This window comes from Falco naumanni, chromosome 4 (assembly GCF_017639655.2).
Source record: "Falco naumanni isolate bFalNau1 chromosome 4, bFalNau1.pat, whole genome shotgun sequence".
NCBI lineage: Eukaryota > Metazoa > Chordata > Aves > Falconiformes > Falconidae > Falco > Falco naumanni.
Window position 1 is genome coordinate 18,537,726 of NC_054057.1, and position 23,742 is coordinate 18,561,467.

The following is a 23,742-nucleotide window of genomic DNA, read 5'->3' on the forward strand; positions in this document are numbered from 1 at the left end:
TGAGGATTTCTGCTATTTGGGAGATGAGATTGTAATTTTCATTCAGGAAGCATTCTTTTAATCAAAATATTTGGCTTTCATATCCATGTACACATGTGCATGTGTGCAAACACATAGTGTAACTGCACCATAGGGCAGTAGGTTCTTTGCTTACTTTTTTAATGCCTGTGAATGTTAAGAAATTAGCCATTAAACTGTAGATGGAAACTGAGTACCTGCAAAATTAATAGGAACTGTGGTTGGAAAAAGAACATGGGCATATGGCTGTGTTCTTTGTCAGAAGAGTCTGAAGTGAGCTGGATTAATGGTTTTCATCTCATTTAACTGACCTTTGACTCTGAGAATTTTGTACAGCTAATGAATTAAGCCACTAGTGGATTATTTGCTATTTATTTCAGAAATCCACTATGCTATAAAGGTGGTAATGTCTGTCTCGTAGTAAGGATGAGCATTATGCTGCAGCAGTTGGGTGTCTCATGTGTGTAGTGAGGCACAGAGCCAAAGCCAGACTGCTTCTCAGTGCCGGAGCTGGCTTGCAGTTGTTGGAGCACGATTGCTTGGATTGTATCGCTGCTCTTTGAAAACGTTGGCTGTTGGGTTTTGTTTCCTAAGTATCTGTTGGAGGGTCCCCTTTTAAGGCCTGAACGTCATTTGTAATTAAGGGATCATAGTGTATTTTCTTGAAAGCTGAAAATGGATGAAATTGAATGGTCCTTCCTGCTGTTCTGACTTCTGTGTTAGAAAAGGATGCTAGGTATCAGGTTAATAGACAACTCACCTGAAAATTTTCTCTAAGTGTTGTTGTGAGGCCTGTGGAAATGACCGGATTTCCAGAGTGTTAAAAGAGAATAAAGTTTTATTGCTGTAAAGCTACTGGTGAAGGGAGTAGTTACACTAAAGCAAGATGAAGTTTAAATTTAAACCAGCCTGCCTGTGCTGGTTCATGTAGATAGATCCATGTAGATAAACTTCTGCTGAAGTAAGCACCTTCTTTGAAGGTCCTGTAAAGGCAGTGAGTTACCGTTTCAATTAGTTTAGAGGCTTTTGGATTAATTTAGATCCTTTCTTTACGCTTGCTCCTGAAGAGGAGCCACACTGACTTTAGCATGTGGCATTTTGATTTAACTACAAAATTTACCATGGAGGCAGGCAAAGAAATAAATATTTGCAGATATAACTTGTTGTCCTGACTGTCCTGGCAGTTTTAAATATCAGCAGTGCGTGGAGAGTTACTGGCAGGCCCTTTACGCAGTGTACAGCTCCAGCAGTGTGGCTGCCAGTGAAGCCAGCAGCTTACTAATAACTGACTAATCTTTTTTGTCACACCTGCACAAGCCTCTCTATCTCTCTGAAACACATTAGCATTCACGAGAAGTTACTAAACAATGATGAATCACAAACACATTTTAAGTAATTCTTTTATCATTCTCCTTGGGCCAAATATACCTTTTCTAAACAATACCTGATTTTTCTACCCCATAACATCTTTTATTTTTTCAGTCAGAGAACTGAAAATCAGAGAAGTGAAACTCTCGCTGTGTATTCAAGCTTACCTTCTAGTGGGGACTTTGTCCCCCCACTTCTCACTTTTTACTTCTGAGTGCTATCATGTGATAAGATTAAAAAGCTCTGGTCTTGTGCTGGTTTTCAAGCAGTAATACTGCTAGATCGCACAATGTGACACATTAGTTGTGAAGCTTTGGATGCCGATTCTGTCGCTTCCCCGGGTGTTCACTCGGTTTACAGCTGGTTTCCATGGAGGGCTGTGTCCATCTCAGTATTGCTCACTAGGTCAGATGATGGTTACTTGAACTGCACGGGAACTCCACGAGCCTTTTCCATATGAGAAGGCCTCTGCTATTCCAGGATCTTGCTGTGATCTCACCACGATGTGCCCGCCAAGTGCTTATTTTGATTTACTGTTCTTATTTTCTATGTAGATGTAGGCAATCAAGAAAGGAAAGATTAAATCAGAGTGGGAATGACTGTGTAAATAACTGATGAAAATGTAAGAATGAGCAGCACCGGCTATAGAGTTGCTTAACTTCAGGTATTTTTTTGATCAACCCTACCATTACTGAACTTTTAAAAAATGCCACGTTTTGCTGGGCTGGAAGGAGATCTTGAACAGTGAAATGGAAGTATTAACTGAAGTCATGTATAAAAGAGAACCCCAGGTGTAATTGTCTTTGTTACTTGAAGTTTCCAGCATTCGTAAGCCAAAGCTTTAGGATGGATTTCTGCTGGCAAAATGTTGTTACTAGGTGTGGTGAGCCAGAAAGGCTCCTATTTCAAAAGCTGGGTCATCCCCCTGCACTGTCTCAATTTTTAGCTTGGTACCCTTAGAAACACCAGCAGATTCTGTTGCTTGTATGTATGGGATTTGTGTCTCTTTTTCCCCTTTCCCCGCTACAGTGACTTTTAAATTGTCGTTTGAGTCAAGCCAAGTCAGCAGAGCAAGGAATGTCCCAAAGATGCAAAGTTCAGGCAGGCTGTGTGAGAGTAGGAAACTGCATGGAGCAGAAACTGTAAGGAAAAGATCCTGGTGTGGGCCTTATTTAACAGCTGGAAACCCCCACCAGGGATTCAGATGGGTTTACCTTAGCCCTGCTGCTCACAGGGAAGCTCTTGGCTTTGCTTGGTCAGACAAATGTGTGAGAAAAGGAATCTCTCACTTTCCTAAGACAAAACAAATGACAGGCCTGAAAGCCAAAACCTGTGCTAAAACCAGATTGCTGTCTCATAACTTACCTGACTTCTACTCTGAAACATGTAGGGCGTGATTTTACTGGACACAAAGCCTCACTGTCAGAGTACTTACAAAGGGTCTTCTAGCTAAGTAAGATTCAGGGTGCTCTAATGTGTTCATCAAGGTGTTTACCTAAAAATATTTGGGACCACTTACACGAAACATTAAAAACTTCAAAACTTCAGTGAAGCACTATATTTTATTCACTTTCTGGCAGTGCTGTGCTGATCATACAACAAAACAGCAGAATTGGGGGATAGTGCTGCTAACAAAGGAGACTTAAAAACATTTTAAAAAATGTACTGTGTGTCCATATGGGATAGTGCTGTGCAGATGGTAGACAAATACAGATGAAGAGTTATAAAATCTTGCTTTACTGAGGAGCTCAGCTTAAAAGAAACTTCTTACTGCCTGGTAAGGATGGATTACAAATTAAATTTTATGTGTTTGATAGGGAGTCTTTTGGAGCTTAAAAACGTCCTAAAGCATGAACCCATGCTGGTTAGTTTTGGGGTAACTAGAGTCCACAGATTATTTTTTTCTCTCTTCGTAAATATTTTAAATTCTACAGGGATGCAGAAGGGAAGTAAAAACTTCCCTGAACAAGATGGCTAAGGAAAATAGGATGTTAATTATTTCCAAATGCTGGCTTGCTTCTTTGGTAGAATTTATTACTTATCATCAGGTGGAAAAGCCATGTAAATTCAGGTGGCCAGTGTCTATTGAGCCACCAGGTCTGGTGAAGTCTTCTTACAGCTGGTCTGATAGTAGCTTCTACCATGTCTTTCATCAGATCTCAGCTGGTGGCTTAGTTTTTCCTTTTGACCTGGGACTAGCCAAGGGCCTGACCAGGCTGGTGTTTCCAGCTAGAACTGGGAGAAAGAAATGGGGAGTTTTGTTTTTTTTTTCCTGGCCAGTAGTACCATTGCTTACTTCTGGTACCTGTTCATTGATGGAATGAATAGGTGCTGTAACTGGGCATCTTTTTAAAAAAATAATTAAGTTCCCCATCCCATGCTTAGCATAAATTCCCTCTTCAATTTGAGGAAGGCGTGCTTCCTTAAGCTTGTCTTGTGTCTCTCCATTCTGTTGGATTTATTAAGTACCTTTTTTTGGTGGTATTGTTCTTTTCTAAGCCCTTGTGGCAACGCGACTCCATAGACTATTGTAAAGTACATCCACTGACTGAATTATAGCTGTCACCGCTGGCTGTGTTTTAGTCCACTCCAGTTCTGGCTGCTTTTTTTGCCCTCGTCTCTGAGGTTTTGGTCTTTTCTGCCCTAAGTGTTTAAATTCTCACATGTCTATTTCATTTACAGTTCTTAAAATTAGATTTATTTTCAAAGTCCTTTTTGAGCAGGAATGTGTGGGAATGTGTGTATAAACCATAAAAAATGTTAGTCCTTTGGGAACCACATCATTTTACAGTTTGTGTTCCTACCTACTGATATTTTAACTAGGCCATGCTTTCCTTTCTTTCCTTCCCCCCACCCCGGGGGAACCCTGTTTGAGGTGAACTTTCTTCCTTTAGGATTTTGAATCCCAGTCAGAGAAGGATTATTCATCTTTTGCAGACATTAATTCTGAGTTACCACTTCTGTAGCAGTGCTGAATATTATGTGCCTCTTCTGGGTTTGTGGGTTAACATTAATTTAATGCAATTATTTTCAGCTGCTGTCTTTTCCCTTTAAATCCTATACTCTGCTATGCTAAGCTAATGAAACGCAGCTATTGTGGTGTGCTTGGCTGCTCTGCTTACTGAAGGCACTCGTAACATGGAACGCACTAACTGAAAGAGGTTTTCCTGTCTGCAGCACGCGGTGGTTCATAAAGGGCTGCAACATTTTTTGCCGTTCTAAATTCTTCTTTTGGCTTAGTCTTTTGCCACTTCCTTCTATTTGGAATTTTCTTCCGATGTGTCTTTGTTTAAGATTATTATTTTTTTATTTTATTTTATTTTTTTTTAAGTCAGTTGCTGATGGTATGGAAGGAAGGAGACTAAAAGCCTCTGGTCTGCTGGCTCACCTTTCACATTAATGCAGATGCATCCTGAGTGTCTCTTACATATTTTAAGAACCATATGCCCAGGATGGTAGAAGTTATGCTGTTCTTTAACATATGGCAGCTGGATGGTATGTTTCAGCTTATTTGTGGTGGTAGAGCTCCTGGTAGCTTATTGCAAGAAGAATCACTGTGCTTTCAGGGCTGGACTGCTTTCCAGATGAACTAAAAATGCCCACCTACTTGAGAGGGTGCAGGATTCGGCTTGAAGTCAGCAAGATGACTTCACTGCTGTATCATGTAGGAGGAGAGGATTCGCTGCAAGGGAGGCAACATATGTTTAAACTTAAATATCGTATAATTAGCCAAACTGGCAAAGGAAGCTGTGAACAACATAAGGAATATGTATTAAGTCCATTTTATGATGTTTAAAGAGTTCCCCAGTGCGAGAACCCCTATTCCAATATTAATCTTTTAAAAACATTCCTGCCCTGCTATTGGATACGTTTATCTCTGTCAGCAGTAGCTGCAGCTTGGTTTGCTCTGCTTTTTCCTCAGGTATGTTGATACACCTGTTGTGGTAGGGAATAAGCTCACTCAGGGAACTCATCCAGGGTAAAAATAATTTTTTTTGGTTTTCTTCAGCTTATTTTTCTGCTCGCTGGAGGCCTGGATCAGTTCCCCATGTCACGCCACAGACAGTTGCCTAACGTGGCTGAGGGGCTCTGCTAGAGGATGGGATAAAGTGGGAGAGAAGGGGAAAGAAAGGACATGAACGGAAAACTTGGAGCCTGGGAGAAGTGTCTCTGTAAATAGATCTTTAGGGGAGATCGTGGGCGTCAATAAGGATACAGCAAACTTGTGAATGAGAGCAACATGCCGCTCTTCTAGCTGTACATATTTTAAAAGAATATTAGCAGGTTTAACTGTGTGGTTATTGTTCATTATTTAAGTGAAAATATGGTTTTATTCTTGACGTGACAGATCCTAGTAAAATCAGCTCCCTTTTTTCCGAAGGTATGAAAGCCTATAGGCTGTTTCTCACCAAAATTTGTGAGAGGCAGTCACTGCCTTGAAGATACTGGCCTTATTGTATAGGATCATACAGAGCCTGGGAGAGGAGCGGTGGCACCAAGAAGCAGTTTGGCCAAGTTCATGCAGTGGGTCAGAAGCTGAGTCAGTCACTGAGGCAGGTCTCCCGTGTCTGTTAGACTTCCTATTCCTAGCCCCGTCACACTGCCAATCTCTCCGGCTTCCTACAGTAATCCCCTTCATCCCCTAGAGCTGGACCTGGAGCTGCTGACAAGGGAGAGAGGAGGGGGAAGGAACAAGGGGTTTTATTTATAAACTTTCCTCTGTGTAGCGTATGGTGGCTTGAAATGCACTCGTTCGGGATGTGACATCCGTTTGTTGCAAAATCACAAGCGTGTGTTTGTTCTGGCCGACGGTGCCAGCAACAGCTACTTGCTTTGAGTACATGCATGTGAGGTCTCAGGATGAAAATCCTTTAGCAGGGTGATCCTTTACATGCACTGACTGAGAGCGCTTCTGTTGCCTGACTTAAACCTCTTGCTATACTAGTGTTTGAACCAGGCTGGCTATCGAATCCTTCTGTCCTTAGTGCGAGCTGTACCACGTGTGTGCATGTTATCAGTCTTTTGTGCTGTAGCCAGACTTAGGAGGAAACAGTGATTTGTACATCCTGCAGTGAAAGTGTTGCTACCATAACAGATTTTTATGCTTTGCATCTTCCTTTTTCTTTTTTTTTTTTTTTTTAATGAAAAAGAGCCAATTAATTATCTGAAACTTTTCAAACTCTTTTCTGCTTTCGTATGGTTTCACTGAAACCATCCAATACCTCTTTGTGCGTGAGGAGACTGTGCTGTTTGACTAGCTTCATGCTGGACCTTTGTGCTTCATTGTACAAGGGATTCTTCTGTTGCTAGAAGAATTTTGCACAGGAGCTGTTAAGTGCTGAGGACCTTTGCAAAGGTCCAGGAAAAAAAATTCATTTGAAGGCTTATGTATAAGGATGTCCTCTTTGGTAGCCATGTACCACCTTATTCTTTGGAATAATGACATTGGGTGTGAATCACATTTTCATATGGGTCTAATTTGTTTATTAACTACAGTCTGCTGTCATCTGTCAGAAAAAGCGTATAATTTGTGAGGTTATTCAGAAAGCTGGCACAGTGTTTTACAGAAAAACAAAAAAAAAACCCAAACCTGTACCGTTGCCAAGAGTGTATCTGCTGTCCTTTTCACTTGGAGTACCACCAAACTGGTGAAAAAATAGTCTCATATCAAGTAAAGAAAACAAACAAACAATGTCTTAGTCTCTTTCGTGTTTGTAAGTGATGAGAAAGGGAAAAAAATTTGAAGGCTGCTGTAGGTTGAGGATTTTTTGGGTAGGGTAGGGGAAGACACTTAATAAAACAAAACCCCATTTGTATGAAGCCCACCAGTGACAGAAGTGTTTTTACATTGCCGAAGGAACTTTTGGCTAGTTCACTCATAAACTTTATAAAGAAATATGACATGTTGGACCTCTAGTAATGAGTGTGCTCCCAAGGCTGAGAGCTTGCCCATAAAAATTACTCATCTTTATTTTTTTTTCCTCCCTAACAGCATAACTATTTGTATTGCACTAAACAGCTGATTCTTTCATCATCTGAGCTTCATCAGATTCATCTCCTGAATAGCTGTGTTGGTTTTTCTAACAGTTCTGTAAAGCAGGGCTGCTCTGGTCTCTCCTTCTACCATTATATCAGCTTCCACTGTGATTTCTTACTGCAGTTCTGCATTAAGTTCATGTTCTAAGTATCAGGTGCTGGCAGTTTTCTTTCTTTCATATTTTCTTTCTTTTCATATTAAGCTCTTTTCAGATAACTTAAGACATCACACATGCTTCTCTTTCCTGCACTAATAGTGATTCCAAACTTGTCTTTTTTTTCTCATATTGACTTTGGCTTTCTCTGTGCTACTTCTGTGTCTGAAATGCCTTACCAATACTCTGCTCTGCCACACTTGCCCACGTGTCAGCAAGTCTGTAGCAAGAACTCCAGCTCAGAGGTGCTGACAGGAAGCAATCAAATTCAAAACATGATCAAAATATTCCTCATTCATTGCTGGCTTCTCCCTGCACCTTGTCTGTTTCCTTTTGTTATTTAGATTGTCAGTTTCTTAAAGCAGAAGACAATTTTCTTTGTAACTTGGATAAGACTGAGCACTCTACAGGTACCTAATAAATAGCAAGTCAAATAATTTGTATCCCTGTAATAGCCTGTTTTTACAGAAATCAGATACACTTTTGTATTGCCTATCCCTGTTTTTTCATCCACCTTGCAAAGCAGCATTTACACAGTGCAGTCTAGCATTAGCAAACTCTGCTTTGAATCAGAGTTACAGGTAGATTTTTTTTATAGTTCTGTGGGTTTTTTTTAGTCATGCTTGCCCTTTATGGACTGGTTATTCCATTTAGGTTAGAGATATGTTATAGTGCCATTCAAGTGTCATTGCAATGATACCTTACATTACATAGCTCGTTAAACTATGAAGCCATGTGGCTAGCGTGGATAAACTCGGTCCCTTCAGGATAGTTGTTGTTGGGGAGCTGGCTGATCTCCTTACCCTTATCTTTCATACGGCTCTGAATCCAGGCAGTGCTGGGCATTTCTGCTGCGTTCCAATGGATTTGCTATTGCTGTCTACTCTCATACTCTGCCGGAGCCTGGGTCAGCAGCGTGGGTTGTGAAAAGCCTGTAGGGAGGAAAGTTGGTCCACACTGAACTGGGAATTTATTAGAATGTTACAACTAGATCCAAGTCGTGTGGCAAGTGTATATCATGGTCGCGTCTTGGTTGGTGTGTGGAGGGATGGCCCCATCTGGCTTCCACATGTGAGTTTTCTTCTAGTGGTTTAGCCTCAGAAGGTGGTGGCCATACCTCACAGGCTGAAGGTGGGACCACAGTGTGACTGGGGCTTAGGTAGACAGTATTTATCTCGAGGTGAAGATCTAGCCAAGGGTTTTAAGAGGCATCTGTACCTTGTCAGGCCACCTGTGCTAATGGCTATTTCATCCCATGTGAACTTTTTTGTGGTTCCCCACCACAAACACCAGTTTCATGATGGAGGACTGTTTTGAATGCCATCTCTGGTCAGAGAGTGAATGTGCTCCACGTCTAATCTCAAAGCATGGCATCAGGGAAGAGGGGCTGCTTTGTTGTGCAGAAGTGGGATTGTAATTCTTGAGTTCAAAAGTTGTTCTTGTACCTCTTGATGTGACAGAAGTACTTGAAAATACTTTGTATTCCTTGTGGTGAACAGTCAGTCCTGGTCACATCTGCTACACATGTACTGTATATACCCCCCTAGCTGTGTGAGTTACTCATCTTTGTTTCACTACAGTTTAAGTAGTTACTCCAGGTATATGATGGAGAAAAAAAAAAAGTCAGTTGCTTTGGGTTATTACCTTGCATATATTCAGTTAAGCTGCATATGCTTATCCTCGTTTCACCTCAGATTTTGTTCCCAGTTGTGTTTAATAGCACAGGGTGAATGCGCTTCGCATTCCATTTATATTGCTTGCATATTTTGTGAGGAATTGTATCTTTCTGACCTTTCCAACCCAAAATCGTTCTCCCAAGAACAGTTGAGGTTCAGCCTCGTAAGTCACGGAAGAAGATCCTGAGTTTTGTTTCTTGCTCCTAAAGTTGAGTAAATTTATATCAGGATTCCATTCAAATGCTGATTTTGCTCTGTTGTTTGTATGCTTCTGGTTTACGTGATTACCTACTAGTTTTTTATTGCTTTAGTAGCTAATGCTGTCTAGTATTGCTATCTGAGAGGGGCACTGTGGGGATAAATGTGTGAAGAGTTGTGAGGCATTTATTTCTAAAACAATGACCCATATAAGAACTTAGAAGGAAAAAGATTATTTGCCTGTATGCAGTTAAAATATTCAGGAATTCTATGACTTGAGAACAGTAGAGAATACTTAGATAATGGGGCTGTAGCAAAAAAGCAACTACATAGCTACAGAATATTTTACTTTTTTAAGATTTATTTAATTTTATTCAGAATAAATTTACAAGTTAAATACATTGACTGTAAATCTATGATTACACATTTGTGTCTATAAAAGATGTATACTAATGTTTGAGAGATCTAGTGTGAAACATCAAGTAAATAAAGCAGTGATGATGTGTTTTAGAATGCCTTGAAGTTAATGAGAGAGACTTATTTGAATTACATGATACTTCATAGAATATTGCTCTCTGTTCTAGATTAAAAATCTCTGCTATTTAAATATTTTTCTGTGGGGGCTGGTCATAGGAGTGGGAGGAGATGCATTTCTAGTTTCCTCTGTATCCTTGAATTAACTATGAAAAAGGGTGGGTTCATAATTTAACTAACTTAAGCTAAAATCTTAGCGAAAACACAGTTTATAGTCTTCTGCACAAGCTTCCACAACTTGTCTTCATTTTCTAAGTGTTACTTTCATTAGTTGACCATATTGGGAATGTAGGTTTTTCACAGCAAGACCAAGACTTCACACGCCAACCTGCTGTGCGTTAGTTCCTGCCACTTCAACAACTGAGCCTCCTTGCCTTCCCCTCCCAGCTTTCCCCCTTGGATAGGGCAGGGTGGCTTTCTCTTCCCCTATTTGGGGGACCAGTGATGAAACCTGGTAGAACTTCACTGCTTGGCTTCAGGTCTCATCTCACCTGTGGCTGCTGGTGCTGGCTTCTAAGGCCCACCTCACTGTAAGGTGGTAGGTGGGTTAGGTGGGGTGGTTGCCTGTGGGCTTCACGCAAGACCTGGCCTACAGAACAGTTTCTGTGGCTTTGCTGTGGAGTAGTGACCCTGAGAAGATGAGTTGAGGACAAAGTACATCTCCAGCTGTGGCCATGCTCTGCCAAATATTCAGAACCGCAAGGCGGAGTCCTTGCTGCAGGTCCATACGCCACAAGGCATTTTACAAACAAGTTTGCAAGCTGATGTCTGCCTGTCATGCAGAGACAACTTGGGTTGTCTTGGTGAAGGGTTTTACACATGTGGCCTTTAGATATATATATCAGGAAGCTTTGCACAAAGAAGAGTCAGAGCCTTTTTATCAAGCCCTCCAAAACCTCCTGCAAGACATCGCTGAGTCTCAAGAAAGCCTGGAAAACTCTGACTAAAGTTAAGATTTTAATTAAAACAGTGAAATTAAATAGAACAGCCTGTATCAACTATCGATCTTGGCAATGGTAGGTAAAAGATTAGATGTCATATGTAGAATCTTCCTTTTGGATTTAAGGGACAGTAAAACTGTGAGATATGGTTAAGACCTTATTTGAAACTGGTTTTTGCTATAAGCTCAGAAATAAACTTTTAATTTCCAGTAGATGGGAAACATTGAACCTGAAGTTAAGGATATCTGCATTCTGTTACTTGAGGGTATGTAACTGGGATATTGGTATGTCATAAGGTGAATTTATAGGTCACCATCAACCTGTCAGTAATCTCAATCTATTATGCTAAGTATAAGGTGGTTTATCTTCTTTGAGAAAGCTGCCTATGCGTTTAGCATATGCTCAGGGTTTGTCTGCATAGGAATACTTGAAAAAGTTAATCTGGATTAAGATATGCTTTGGAAGTGGATTAAATTACATAGTACTCCTATACAAGCACTTCTAAGCAGAATTTAAGTGGCTTTAGTTCTAGTTTCTTTACTTCCTCATTTAAGTACATTAAATCAAATTAAAGGTGTTTAAATTTTACTCAAATGCCTGTAGAACTTTAATGTAATCTTATTAACCTGCTTTTAGTAAAGTTTATCTTACTTTCATTATTTTCTTGGAGGTAAATTGGAGGCATGTTCACATGAGCATAGATGAGATTAGCCAGTTTAGTGTAAATTCTAAGTTTTTATTTCTTGTGCACTAACATTCTCAGGCTGACCAACTCTGTTTCTCCACTTGCTGATACTACCCACCCTCTGGTTTTCTGGTTCTCACATCCTTCATCTGCAAGTTGTCAGTAATTATTTTTATATCCTCAAAGGGACTAAGAGCCCTCCATATGAGAAATGCTAACTAACAGCTGTGTGGCGGCATTTGATTAGCATCCAAATGGAAATGTGAAGTTTGTCTTTGGCTTTGTTCATTAGTGTAAAGGTGAGGGTGGAGTTGTGGAAAATTAATAATTTACAGGAACTATACCCATGACTATAGTTATTTTTCTGTAAAATTATGACAGAGACAAACAAACTGTGGTTCTAATGTAACAGAGTTCAGGCGTCTACATCTGCTTTTGCTGCACCTGGCTTAGTATATTTGTCTAAGATAAAATGTGCTTTATCTTTTGCAGACTCTTACATGAGGGACATATACACACATTAATCAACAGATGATAAATATGGGGGTTTTAATTCCTTACAGAAATGGAGACAAAATGTGAGAGAAGCCTTTCTCTGACTGACCAGAACCTAACATTGTAGAAATTGGTTTACAAAATGCCAGCAGCAGTTTTGGACCTTTCAAAAAACGCTGCTTTTTCTGCATTGTTCAAGGCTTCATATATAATCCAGCGACATGGGGTACTTGAGAATAGTAAATATTGTTATGCACAAATAAGAATGAGTGGCTTGAATGTTTAATGACAAATTACTCATGTTGGCATTGCAGTGTGATGGCTGTATAATGCTGCTGTATGAGGAGACAAGACAGTGATTGTAAGTGCTCCCTCTGAATATGCAGAACGGTGATCTCTGGCATGTATTTTTCCTGTATGTGGCAGCATCTAGCAGTGGGCAGTTGTAACATCTGATGATTTGAATTGCCAAGTGATGCCGTTATACTCAAATCCATAAGAAACCAACCTTTTCCTCTCCCACCCACAGCCCCATTGAGAAGTGAAACATACAGAGTTGCAAAAAGTATGTCAAATATGCATTTAAATGCCTTGCCTCTCTGACGTTTCATTTGATATGTGCTACATGTGACTTTGAAGCATAATAGCACATTGTCCTAAACTGATGGAGTTAGACAGTGTTTGATCTCTTCAGCTGAACAAATGTATTGTTTTAATGCTAAGCAAAAGACCTTTTAAATAGGAGAATTGATTTTATACATTTTTAAAGAGAAATCAGGATATAGCTGTGTTTTCTTTTTCCTTTTGGATTTGCAGCAGTATGACAACACATAAGTAATATTCCCTCAGGCTGAGGTTGAATGCATAAGAGACAGTAAATTCTGTCTTGAGTAGTCTTGAGTCCCTTAAAAAGTGGTTATTTTAACTGTGCAGTGTGTATAATAAGTTTTCTTTCAAGTTGTTTTTTTTTGGGGGGGAGTTATTTTATTTTTTTTCATTTCTAAAAGTTATCAGCAGTTTGGGCAAAATCCTTAAAATGCACATATACTAATGACAGTATTGGAAGAATTGTAACTGTTGACCTGCTGATGTTCATGAAACATCTCGATGGTGTACCTGAAAGGAAGGAGCTCATAGCTGTACTAACTAAAATCATGTTCCTATGAATGTAGCACAGGTGAGGGAGAAGGAAAGAATGTAGCATGGGTGAGGGAAAAGAGGAAGGAAACATACTTAGTAAATACCAATCTGTCTTAATAGCCTTTCTTGTCAACTGGCAGCACTTCTGAGACACCAGCTTTTAAATCATGAGGCTTCAGCTGTGGGTGCAGGTAAGTCAGTGATAACTAGTTTGAATACAAGTAGATCGAACATGCTCTGTACTTAGCCAGCGTTTTTTGAAATATTGCTAAAATTGAGTCTGTGCAGATCCGCAGCTGATGTGAACTGGAGATTAGATCTTGGATAGCTCTGAAATAAGAATTTTGCCCTAAGATTGTTTTTAAAATTAACCTTCCTTTTGCTTCTTGCTCTTCCACCTCCCCCCTTTTTGAAGTACCTCTACATTTTGATATAACAAATTGCCTATTATCCCTTGTGTATGGTTCCTGGCTATACAGAGTTAGGTAAGAGCATGAGCAAAATGTAAATTCTTTGGTAACTCGGCAGAAGATACTATTTCATCACAATTGCTATTTAATTTTTGCAAAAGAACCTCCCACGCTGAATGTTCTTTTGAGTTATTTGGGGTTGATTTTTCATGAATAAAACTCTTAGTCATCTTGAGAATCTATGCAATATCTTAAAAAAATAAAGACTTCGCACATTTTGGTAGTTAGTTGGTCTCCTTTTGTATCTCACTTGATTCCTGCGCTCCTTGCTGCGTATGTAAGACGTTGCTGTTTACAGCTGTAGCACTAGCCTTGAATTTGGGAGTTAAGTGGTGAAAACCTTCCCTCATGGAAACCAATAGTAAAGAAATTTACTTTTTCTACTTTTAAATGCTGACAGTGACTTTCTGCGTGACCTTGGTGTGAAGATCTTATCAGCAGGGTTTATGTGGAAGTTATCTGCACCTGGTTCTGCAGGACAGGAATGAATTGTCGGCTGCCACATTGCAAAGTTGCGTACAAGTTACTGGTACATTTGGCTGTTGATGTATTCCTCCTCCAATGTGGTGGGGCTCATGAGGATGTGTGAGGCCCTTCATCAAAGTGTAGATAGGCTATTAAACCAAGAGACATCATTACCTCAGCTGTAGGCCGTGCTCTGACCCCCTGCTTCCCAGTTGCACAGCTTGCATCATCAGTTTGTATCTTGAGAAGTCTTAGACCAGTAATTTTGTGGCGGGGAGTGCTGGGATGTTGTGCAAACTGTCCCTTTAGTTGCTGCAGTGAACACAAGCCCATGGACAAGTCACAGAACTTGTTTGTGCCTCAGTAATGATATATATTTGCAAATCTAATAGTGTATGCCAGTAATATGTAAACCGGGAAGTTCCAGAACATCCTTATGCAGGACTTTGAGGTCACTGAAAGTTAGCAGTGAAACCAACTCCTATGGTTTTATTGCAAATATCAACTCTTGATGCTATTTTAAAAGCCTGAGCCCTTGAAGCTAAATGACTGCGTTAAAAAAAGGTTTTTTTTTCATACGGCTAGTAATTCTCATTAGTCTAATTGGTGTAGCTGGAGAAGGTAAACAATCTAAGTTGCAAAAAACTGTTTTCTGTCATGAGGTACAAGCAGCAAACTTGAAAGCTAAATTCAAGTCAGAGAGCAGATGCTTTGAACTTGCTTAGGTTTGTATCAGTCTGACAGAAAAGGATAGTTGGTATCTGCAGAGTAGAGGGCATGACGGTAAAGCATCATGGAAAGAAGGAAGAAGGCTGTTGTCTATGGCTAGGAGCGAGTCAAGTAACGTGGTCTGTAAAGCATAGAGACATATTTTATAATGTGCAATAAAATTATTGTCTCTGAATCTCATCTTTTGTGATGTATTGCAGCTATGATCTGAGGCTTGTTTCTGGAAAACATGGTGGTTTGTGGGGGTTGGTGTTCTGGGGGGTTGTGGTTTGGGTTTTGTTTTTTTTTTTTTAACTTTTTTAAATCTCTGGTGATAAATGTCTTTTTCTTTTAGGTTTCACTTGTTTTAATAGGTTACCCATATGAGTTTGCTCTGGTGCAGAGCAGTGTGTATTCAGCAATAGTTCATTGGAAACTGCCATGTAAAACTAATTAATAAATATATATATATATATTTTTTAAGCAGCAAGATTAAATTAAAAAAAAAATTAAGCAGCAAGATTAAATTCTGCTACTCAGAAAGGTAGCTCTTAATTCATGTTTAGGTACTGGGGGCAGCAAACGTTGGGATTAGGTGCCTTTAGAATACATCTGTCACAACAGAAAGGGAAGGGAAAAACAGGCTGAAAAGCACTCTTTATCTTGCACAGTTAATCTGAAAAGGACCTCCTGAAAAGGAAAACTTGGAAGAATCATTTTGAAGATCGCTGTGGCTACGTTTAGTGTTTGGTTGAGCCTCAGGAAAACTCGTGGAGGTCCAGTGAAGTTGGAGGGCATGCCTTAATACTTTGTAAAGCAGTGTGGTGATTATGAAGGGATGCATGGCATAGTTAGGCTCTTTGCTACTGCAGGGTTTGTATTCTGAGGTGAAACATCACTGAGCTGCTTGAGTATGGCTGTGACACATGTATGAGATGTTTAATTACTTTATGAAATGCGGGTTTATTGTGAAAGTGCTGTGTCCCTTCTTAGACTCATGCCTGGTCTGCTAGTCTTATTGTAGGGGGAATATCAAAGTGGTTTTGTCCTATGCTCCATATGGAATATAAGTGAACTAATATCAACTGTACTTGCTGCCAAGAGGTCAGAATGGAGCCGAGTAAGCTTCACGAATAAAAGTTCAAATACAATCACGGTGGCTTTAATGTGAATTTCCTTTTTGATAAAAAACCTAACTCATTTCAAGTCTAAAGTGATCTTTACTTTGAAGTGTTATTCCATCTTTAATGTTATTTTACTGTTGGGTGGAGCTGTGAAAGCCATTAACTTTTCTTTGCAAATGAAAGGGAGAAAACCATTCTTTCTTGATAGGAAAAGCCAATTACTGTGTTATCAGGAAAAGGCTTTAATGGCCCTAGCTCACCTAATGAGGCATTATCAAATGAACCTCCTATTCACAGATTTATAGGGTGATATGTGTTAGACTGAATTGTCTTTGAAACCGCCATTTAGTCTTAAATCCTTTGTAGTGCAATAGTTGGTAGGTGGCTTTCTTTTTTCTTCCAGGTCAATATGAAAACATTTAGGTAAGTTTTATTTTTGTTTTGGCCATAGGAGAAAGTGTTTTTCCCAAGCTTCTGTAAAACATTTAGCTAATGGTGTAGTCTAGGTGCTACAGTGAAGTTACTGCTTCAGATTTATCAGTAGCCTTTAAAAGTAAGCATGTGAATAAAAATAATTTCTGACAGAAGTCCCAGTTCTTAAATGCTGAAGTTGCAGGGGTTTTCTTTAAATTACAAAGAGGTTGGGTAGGGCTGAGGCTGAATTTTTTATTTTCAGATTGTGGTATGTTACAGTTTTATTTTAATGGCATAGGCTGGAAGAGGCAAATTAATTGCTGTGGTGGTGTGGAGGCATGTCGGAGTCTGAAGAATTATGGAGTTTGTGTTGTGCTGGGTTGGAGTGGTGAAGTACAGATAACAGGCCACAGCTGTGGCCACAAATTAGGCTTCTCAATTTGATTCTGAAAGTATTGCATTAGAATTGCTCTTCTAGAATTACCATGTGGAAAGTCTGATGAATAAAACCAGATCTGAAATAGGGAAGCTAGAAATGCCTGCTGCTGCAAATGCTTGCCGGGGCTTCAGTGTTGCAAAATGAAGGTGGCCGCTTTACTAAGCAAGAACAGTGCTCAGGAGCTTACTGTTCTTCAAGTCTGTCCACTGGTTTTTACATCTTAACGTTTCCTTAAGGAATTAGGGTTCTCAATGGTTCCTTCCTCTTACAGCCAGCGTGGCTTAGGGAAGGATGAGAGTGGTGGTCCCTCCCATGGTCCAGCAGCACCTGTTCTTATGTGAAATCCATCAAGAGTTGGGAGCATGGGGTTTACCGGCAGGTGTTTCAGGAAGGTGTGCAAGCTTTGATCTAACTGAAGTACTGTGCAAAGGCCTTCCTATATAGGAGAGATCCAGTGAGGAAGTGAGCACCACCTGATGAACTCCTGTGGGTATGGGACACTTCAACATATGGGTATTGCTCTTGCGTTCTGTGGAGCTACCCTTGCTGTGGGAACATCAGTGCTCCAGGTATTTCCAGACACGGGACAGTAGTAAGGTAGTAATAGATCAGATCTAACTTACAGGGATAATTCTGAGCAGTGATAGTTTTATTAGCAGAAATGTTCAAAAAACCAAACCTACAGGTCTGTTGTCCTGTGTTTGGGTTGACTGGCAGACATGCCAGTGCTGGGTGCACAGATGGTCCAAAGACAAGCGCATGACCTGGAGTGGGTTGGCTGAAGCTGTCACAGCTGTGTTATGGTTACCAGGGTCCTATAAAATTGTCTGGGGCATTGAATTCTTACAAAACCAAGGGACAGCTCTGGCTAAGCAAGGGCTGTATGCAGACTTTGCTTATCCCCCAAAGATGAACTCTGCAAAGTACAGGGGCTGGAACCAAAAAGATGCTGAGTAATAAAAGACTGTGCAAGGTCCCCCCACTTCCTCAAATGTTCTCATTTAGTGAGCGTAGCTCTATCCTGACCTGCAATATCCTGTTCATTGTTTTTGTGCTAGGAGTTTCCTGAATGCCCCATGGAAAATGTGACACACTTTGTAATGTAGAACAAATATATTTTGGAATGGGACCCAAGTGAAAGGATAAAGCCTTGTTCTGCATTGCAACTTTAATCCAGATTTACATTCCAGTGAAAGACTGTGGTAGGGAAGGTGTCTGGAACATAAGATGTTGCAATGTAAAGCACACAGTCGTTCCTTGGATTTGAAGATTTGTTTATGCAGAGCTCAGAACTGGTAAATCTCTGACCTTTTCAAAGGACTCTTCCTTTTTCTCTTGTTGATACTTTAATATCTTTCAAATGCCCTTGGCATTCTAGTGGATTGACAGATGACCAACTGATGTCTACGTACAGTAGCAGAGGCTGCGTTACATTTGGGATGTAGTATTTTGTTGTTTGCATCAGCCTACTTTTGTGACTTTCCAATTGGAATTCCCATGTAGTCCTTCAAAACTATAAATACACATTTTTGAGAGAGGAAGTAAGATTGATGGCTATTCTCGTACTTGGTGTAAAAGACTTCCATGATTAATTGTTTGCTTCTAACTCCTCTGTTGATACTTTCATAATCTTGAAAAGCAAAAACATTAATAAATCAAAGTAGGTTAAAGATCAGACACGTGGTTTTATTTTAATAAGGGATAAAGCTGAAATCTCACTGAGTATACATTGTTCAGCACTTGTTCTCTGGGGCATATGAATCAGTCCCTTCATTACTGATCCATAAGCATTTCCTTTTGTGGTTACAGTGTATTTTCATTAGAAAAACGAATGCAAGATAATACCCAGTGTGTTACTTTCGGTTCTTACGCTCGTGTGCAAAGTGAAGTTTTGACTTCACAGAGTAAGTTTGCTTGCTTGATTTATATCTGTCAGAGAAAGGGATTTTGAGAAAAGGCATAGTAAGCCTGCAAGCTTGAAGAAGAGGTATAATTTTCATGGTTATGCCTTGTGTGTCTGGGACACGTTTTCCCAAAGGATTCAGGGTAAAATGTGCTTTGGGAACAGTTTGCTCTTTATGTGTGGAGGAAGACAGCAGGAGATGTGTGTTTCTCCTAGCTTTTTCTCATGGCTGGTACTTAGTATTTGGATAGTGTTCCCCAAAGAGGGATAAGGTCAGAACCTGGTGGAAGAGGGGGAGTCATAAACAAGAGAATTAAAAACTTTGAGACTCATCCCCTCATCCCCCTTGCTGCTATACCTACACATCTGCTCACTCTTTGGTATCTTTTTATCGGAATTGTTGAAAGAAGCTGCTAAATGAAGAAACCAGCTTTCCTTTTGAACTTTTAACCTTTGTGAAAGCTACAGTCATTGGCTTCTGCAGAGCATAGATTGTTTGAATCTGACATTTTAAAAAAAAAGACGAACAAAAAACCAGGAAGAATGAAATATCAATGTGCACTTCTGAAATTCCCAAATTGCCAGTGAAGGTCTTGCTTCTCTGTGCTTTAAAAGCCTCAGAAGTGCAGAGAGAGATTGGGGAAGGGTGAAGTGTCCCTGTTGCATCTCAGCCGGGATGTGCTTTGGCTGAGATGAAAGTGCAGCAGTTGGTACAAAACCTCCACCTGGGGAAAAATGGTCAACGTGTGTGTGAATGTAATCTCTTTGAGGCAGTGGAAGAAAGCTTGAAGAATGGGTTATGTAAAGGGAAATAAAACACTGTCAGAAAAGAAAAGGGGAAAAAAAATGCCAAAGGTGAGAGAGATGAATTATACTGCCTAGGCAAAAGGTATTATGCTTAGGCTTCTTCTATGAATGGATGTCCTGTTCAAAAATAAATAAATAACCAAGTGTTTCCCCACTTTATCCTTGTTAAAAGCAGCACAGTAAAACTCCTGACAGTTGCTATTCTTTCTAAGAGTTGATGATGTGAATCTTTTATATACTAAAAGCAAAGAAAGCACATTAAAGTTTAATCCCTGCTTACTCTAGTGGGTCTTAAAGCTGTCATCGCTTAAAGTCATACAAAAGCAAAAATAGTATCTTAAATATAAATTATTTTTTTGCCTTCAGTGACTTCTAATGCACATATTATAAGTCAGTAATTAAAAAACCTAAAAGCATATCCATCCAGGTCAAATCATGCTTTAGATGACATCTAGTCTAAAATGCTTGAAAGCAGCTTTCATGGGTATCGTTGCTAGCTTTGTCATCTATATAAAAATGAAATATATTTTTGCAAACTTGAAAGCGACAATTTTGAGGAACACAGCCTGACAGCAGAGACCTGTAGTCCTTCCTTCTCACACACAAGCTAATAGCTGTGCTGCATACATCATTGCATGTGTAGCTGTTCAAAAGGGAAATGTACTCAACAAGGCTTTTTACTTCTCAGCTGCTAGAAGAAACTGCCGACCCTTGGCATGGTTGAGTTTCTCTGAAGAGAAAGCAGCAATGTGTGTTGTAGTTAACTTGGCTGGTGGCAAGCCAAACTACCTTGCTGCTTTCTTCCTTTTAAGATATGATTCTTCTTTCTTAAACAAGGTTGGTTAATGAATCAGGAGAAATAGTGGTGGATTTAAGAAAGGAACTGTTGAAAACAGGCACCTCCTCAATTTACTGGGAATAGTTCAGTTCGAGCTTGTTAGAGGTGAAACTGTTAGATGCTTTCAGCATCTTGCCCTGAGAAAACTGGGATCCTTTGTAGCTGTGGGATTTTTCATCTTGCTGTCACGTTGTATTTCTTCAAAGCAAGAGGCAAATGTTTTCTGTCATGTGCCTGTCTCTTTTAACGTCTGTATTTCCACTTCAGCAATTAAATCACTAAAAGCAAGGGCAGGAGTGTAGGGAGTCAGCAGCCATGCATTAATTTCACTGTGTAAAACTACAAACTACAGAAATTATTTGGGGCTGGGGGAGGTAACTGTTAGAGGGCAGTGGTCTCTTCCTGTTGCGTGTGCTGAAAATAAGGCAGTTTCCAGGAATGACTGACCCAAAGAGCCAGATGACAGGTTCTCATTTCTACGTTGACAACAGCTTAAACTTTCAGGGCTCTAAAACTGAAGCACATGGTGTTTGGTAGTCACCCAGGTTAAACGATGAAAGCCTGAGAGCAGAAGGAAGAACGTGGTAAAGAGAAGAGCAGTAGCTGCTCGCTGGGCTGTTCCAGAGTATTTGCATTTTGATTGGCTCTGCAGACACTTGTGGGTGCCTCTGGGACTCTTAATGTTAGGAAAAATAGCTTTATATGTAAAGAAAAATGGCAACGAGGCTTCAGACTTGCTCCCTACAGCATGTTCTGTGTGTTCTTTCAGTCTTGGCTTAAATGAGTATAATGGCAATGCTTTTATTTTGCCTGGGAAATTAGTTTCCCCTGATGGTTTGTTGTAAAGTACATAATCCATCTAGAGATGTATTTGTCATTTTGTGCTGGCAATGAATCTTTTAATTTGGCAGAGTGGGAAAATTAGAAGACATTGACCAATAAATATAGCTGCAAAAGTTTTATCCCTTTCTGTCCCATCCCAAAGTCCATACTTGTGAGAAGCCCCATCTGAGGGAAAACTGCAGCAATGTGCTCTGAAAGGCCAAAAAGAGCGCACACTGTTTCCAGCACTCCAAAGCTGCATCCTCTGCTTCTACCTCTCTGTTTTTTAATGGCAGGTGTTGTATTGAAACTGAGGATGGCAGCAAGAAATAGGTAAGCCAGTCTCTGCTTTCAGGACCCTGGGGGCTAGGAAAGGTAAAATGCAGGAAGAACTGGGTGAGTAGTATGCCTGAGCTCACGAATAAATAAGGCGGCTGCCCGTTCTGGGTAATGTGTCAGCCTGATTTAGATACAACACCCTGTAGCCTCTAAATGCTTCTCAACTTCTCTGAGGAAATGTGGTGCCCCATTTTATAGTTGGTGGTTGGAGGCACAGAGGACCAAAGGGCAAGTACGTGGCCACACACAAAGCCTTTTAATAAAAGAAAATTAAACACAAGTGTTGTTGGTTCCAAGTTTATGCCTCGTCTTTGAAGCAGACTTTCTGTTCGTTTAGACAGTATGATTACTATGTGTGGTAGGGAGTTCTCTTTAATCAGTGCTGTGGGGAAAAAAAAAATGATAGCTATAAGGTCTATTTTTTCGGTTTATTTTTCTCCGGTGTATCTTATACTATCTGCTAACGATTACATTCTCTCAATGACACCAAGGTCAAATAAGAATCTAGGGCTTTCGTGTCTCAAGAGGATTGTTTTATAAATACAAGAATATATTTTTCTGTCTTGTTTAAAAGAGAGCATTAGACTTCATCCTGGGCACTGGATGCAACTTATTTACCTATAGGCACAGCTGCTTCAGAATTTCCTTCAAGTGCCTGAAGTGGAATTAATGGTTTTTTTTTCTTCCCCAGTCCTAGTCAAAGTTGTTGACATAGTGGGTGAGATCAGCAAGGTAAGAGATGTGGCTGAAACCCATCTAATTCTTTAATGCTCCAAGAAAAGAGCTTGTAAAGGTGGTTAGTAGGATTTGTGGCTAGTAGGAATCTGCTCCAGAGTTTGGAGAATGGCATATGTGAAAAGAAAACTTAAAAAAAAAAAAAATCTTCAAAAACATCTTTTCCTTCATTCCTCATGTACACTGTCCTCTTAGAGTTTTCCATGTTGTGGAGGACATGTCTTTGTGAGTCCTACATAATGGAGTAATCAATCCTCTGAGCAAGGTAGAAGTAAGTCACGTCCAGCTCTGAAGAACAGCAGAATCCCCTGTTGGGACTAGGGGACTGTAACTGAAATGGGACTTAAGTCTTGGTCTTCAGAGATGTGGAGTCCACTTGTTACAGGGCAAGCTGTCTGGCAGCTTTGGAAACGGGACATCTCTTCCCTGATCATCTTCCTTATTTCAATTTAAGATCTTCTGACGGGCTGTGGTTATGGTTCTGTGAATGCAGCATGAAGACTGCATCAGTGTGTGGGGAGCAAAAAGAAAATGGAGTATTCTTTTAGTAGATATGCACTGCGGATTTTTGGAAATGCTTATGCTTTCAGTGTACAACCTGTGAATATCACTTAATACAGCGTAAAATGAGAACGACTAAGGCTCTGTGTTTACTGTTGCCACCATGCTGCCAGCCCTGTAGAGCTATGGTTTAGTCTTCACAGCAGAGTAGAGGTGCTTTACTGAAGGGCAGAAAGAGGACTCCATTCTGTTTTAAAGAGATTAATAGCTAAATTGCACTTGCTGCTTGAACGTTAGAGATCTACTGATAAATTTCGAGTGAGAGCAGATGGAAAGTGCTGCAGAGTTCCTGTGCTGTGCTTTGTTTTAGTGTTGCTGTTTTCACACAAAGGGCTTTTCAGCCAGGTGTTAGCCCTGTAGGAAGTTCAAAATGGTCAACTTCAATTGATGGCTTTATATGGAAACACTTCTAACTATGTCAAACTGAACTAGACAGTTAACTGAAGAGTGATTTGCCACCCCTCACCTCCAAGTGCAATGGGAAAATTTGATTTGGGAACACTGAAGTCTGACAACAAGCAGGATAAACAGTGGTTACTCTCACAGGGGATTTGGTGAAGGGTTGTTACTTTGTATTACTGAGGATTCTAACTCTGGCAATCATCAGAGCACTAAAAATGTACTTGGATTTTATCCAAATACTTTAATCTTTTAATGTCTGTTACAATTATAAGGGAGCTTATTGAGTTAATGAAACATACCGTAATGAACTCAGTAATTGCATAATTTTACATCATTTTCCTCCATGGAATTGAATCTTAGCTGTGTGCCATGAACTTTGCACAGGTGAAATAAATCCTCTTTTTTGGCCCAGGCATATTTACATGATGGTTAAAGATGAGCAGGTTATATTCCTGCTTTCCTTTTTGCC

The 23,742-nt window shown here is 40.0% G+C and overlaps 1 protein-coding gene across 2 annotated transcripts in view; it reads left to right on the forward strand.

The window, feature by feature from the left end:
• The window catches only part of ELMO1 (engulfment and cell motility 1), a 310,364-nt gene that overhangs the window by 13,407 nt on the left and 273,215 nt on the right, over positions 1–23,742 (forward strand). The gene's annotated exons all lie outside the window — the stretch shown is intronic.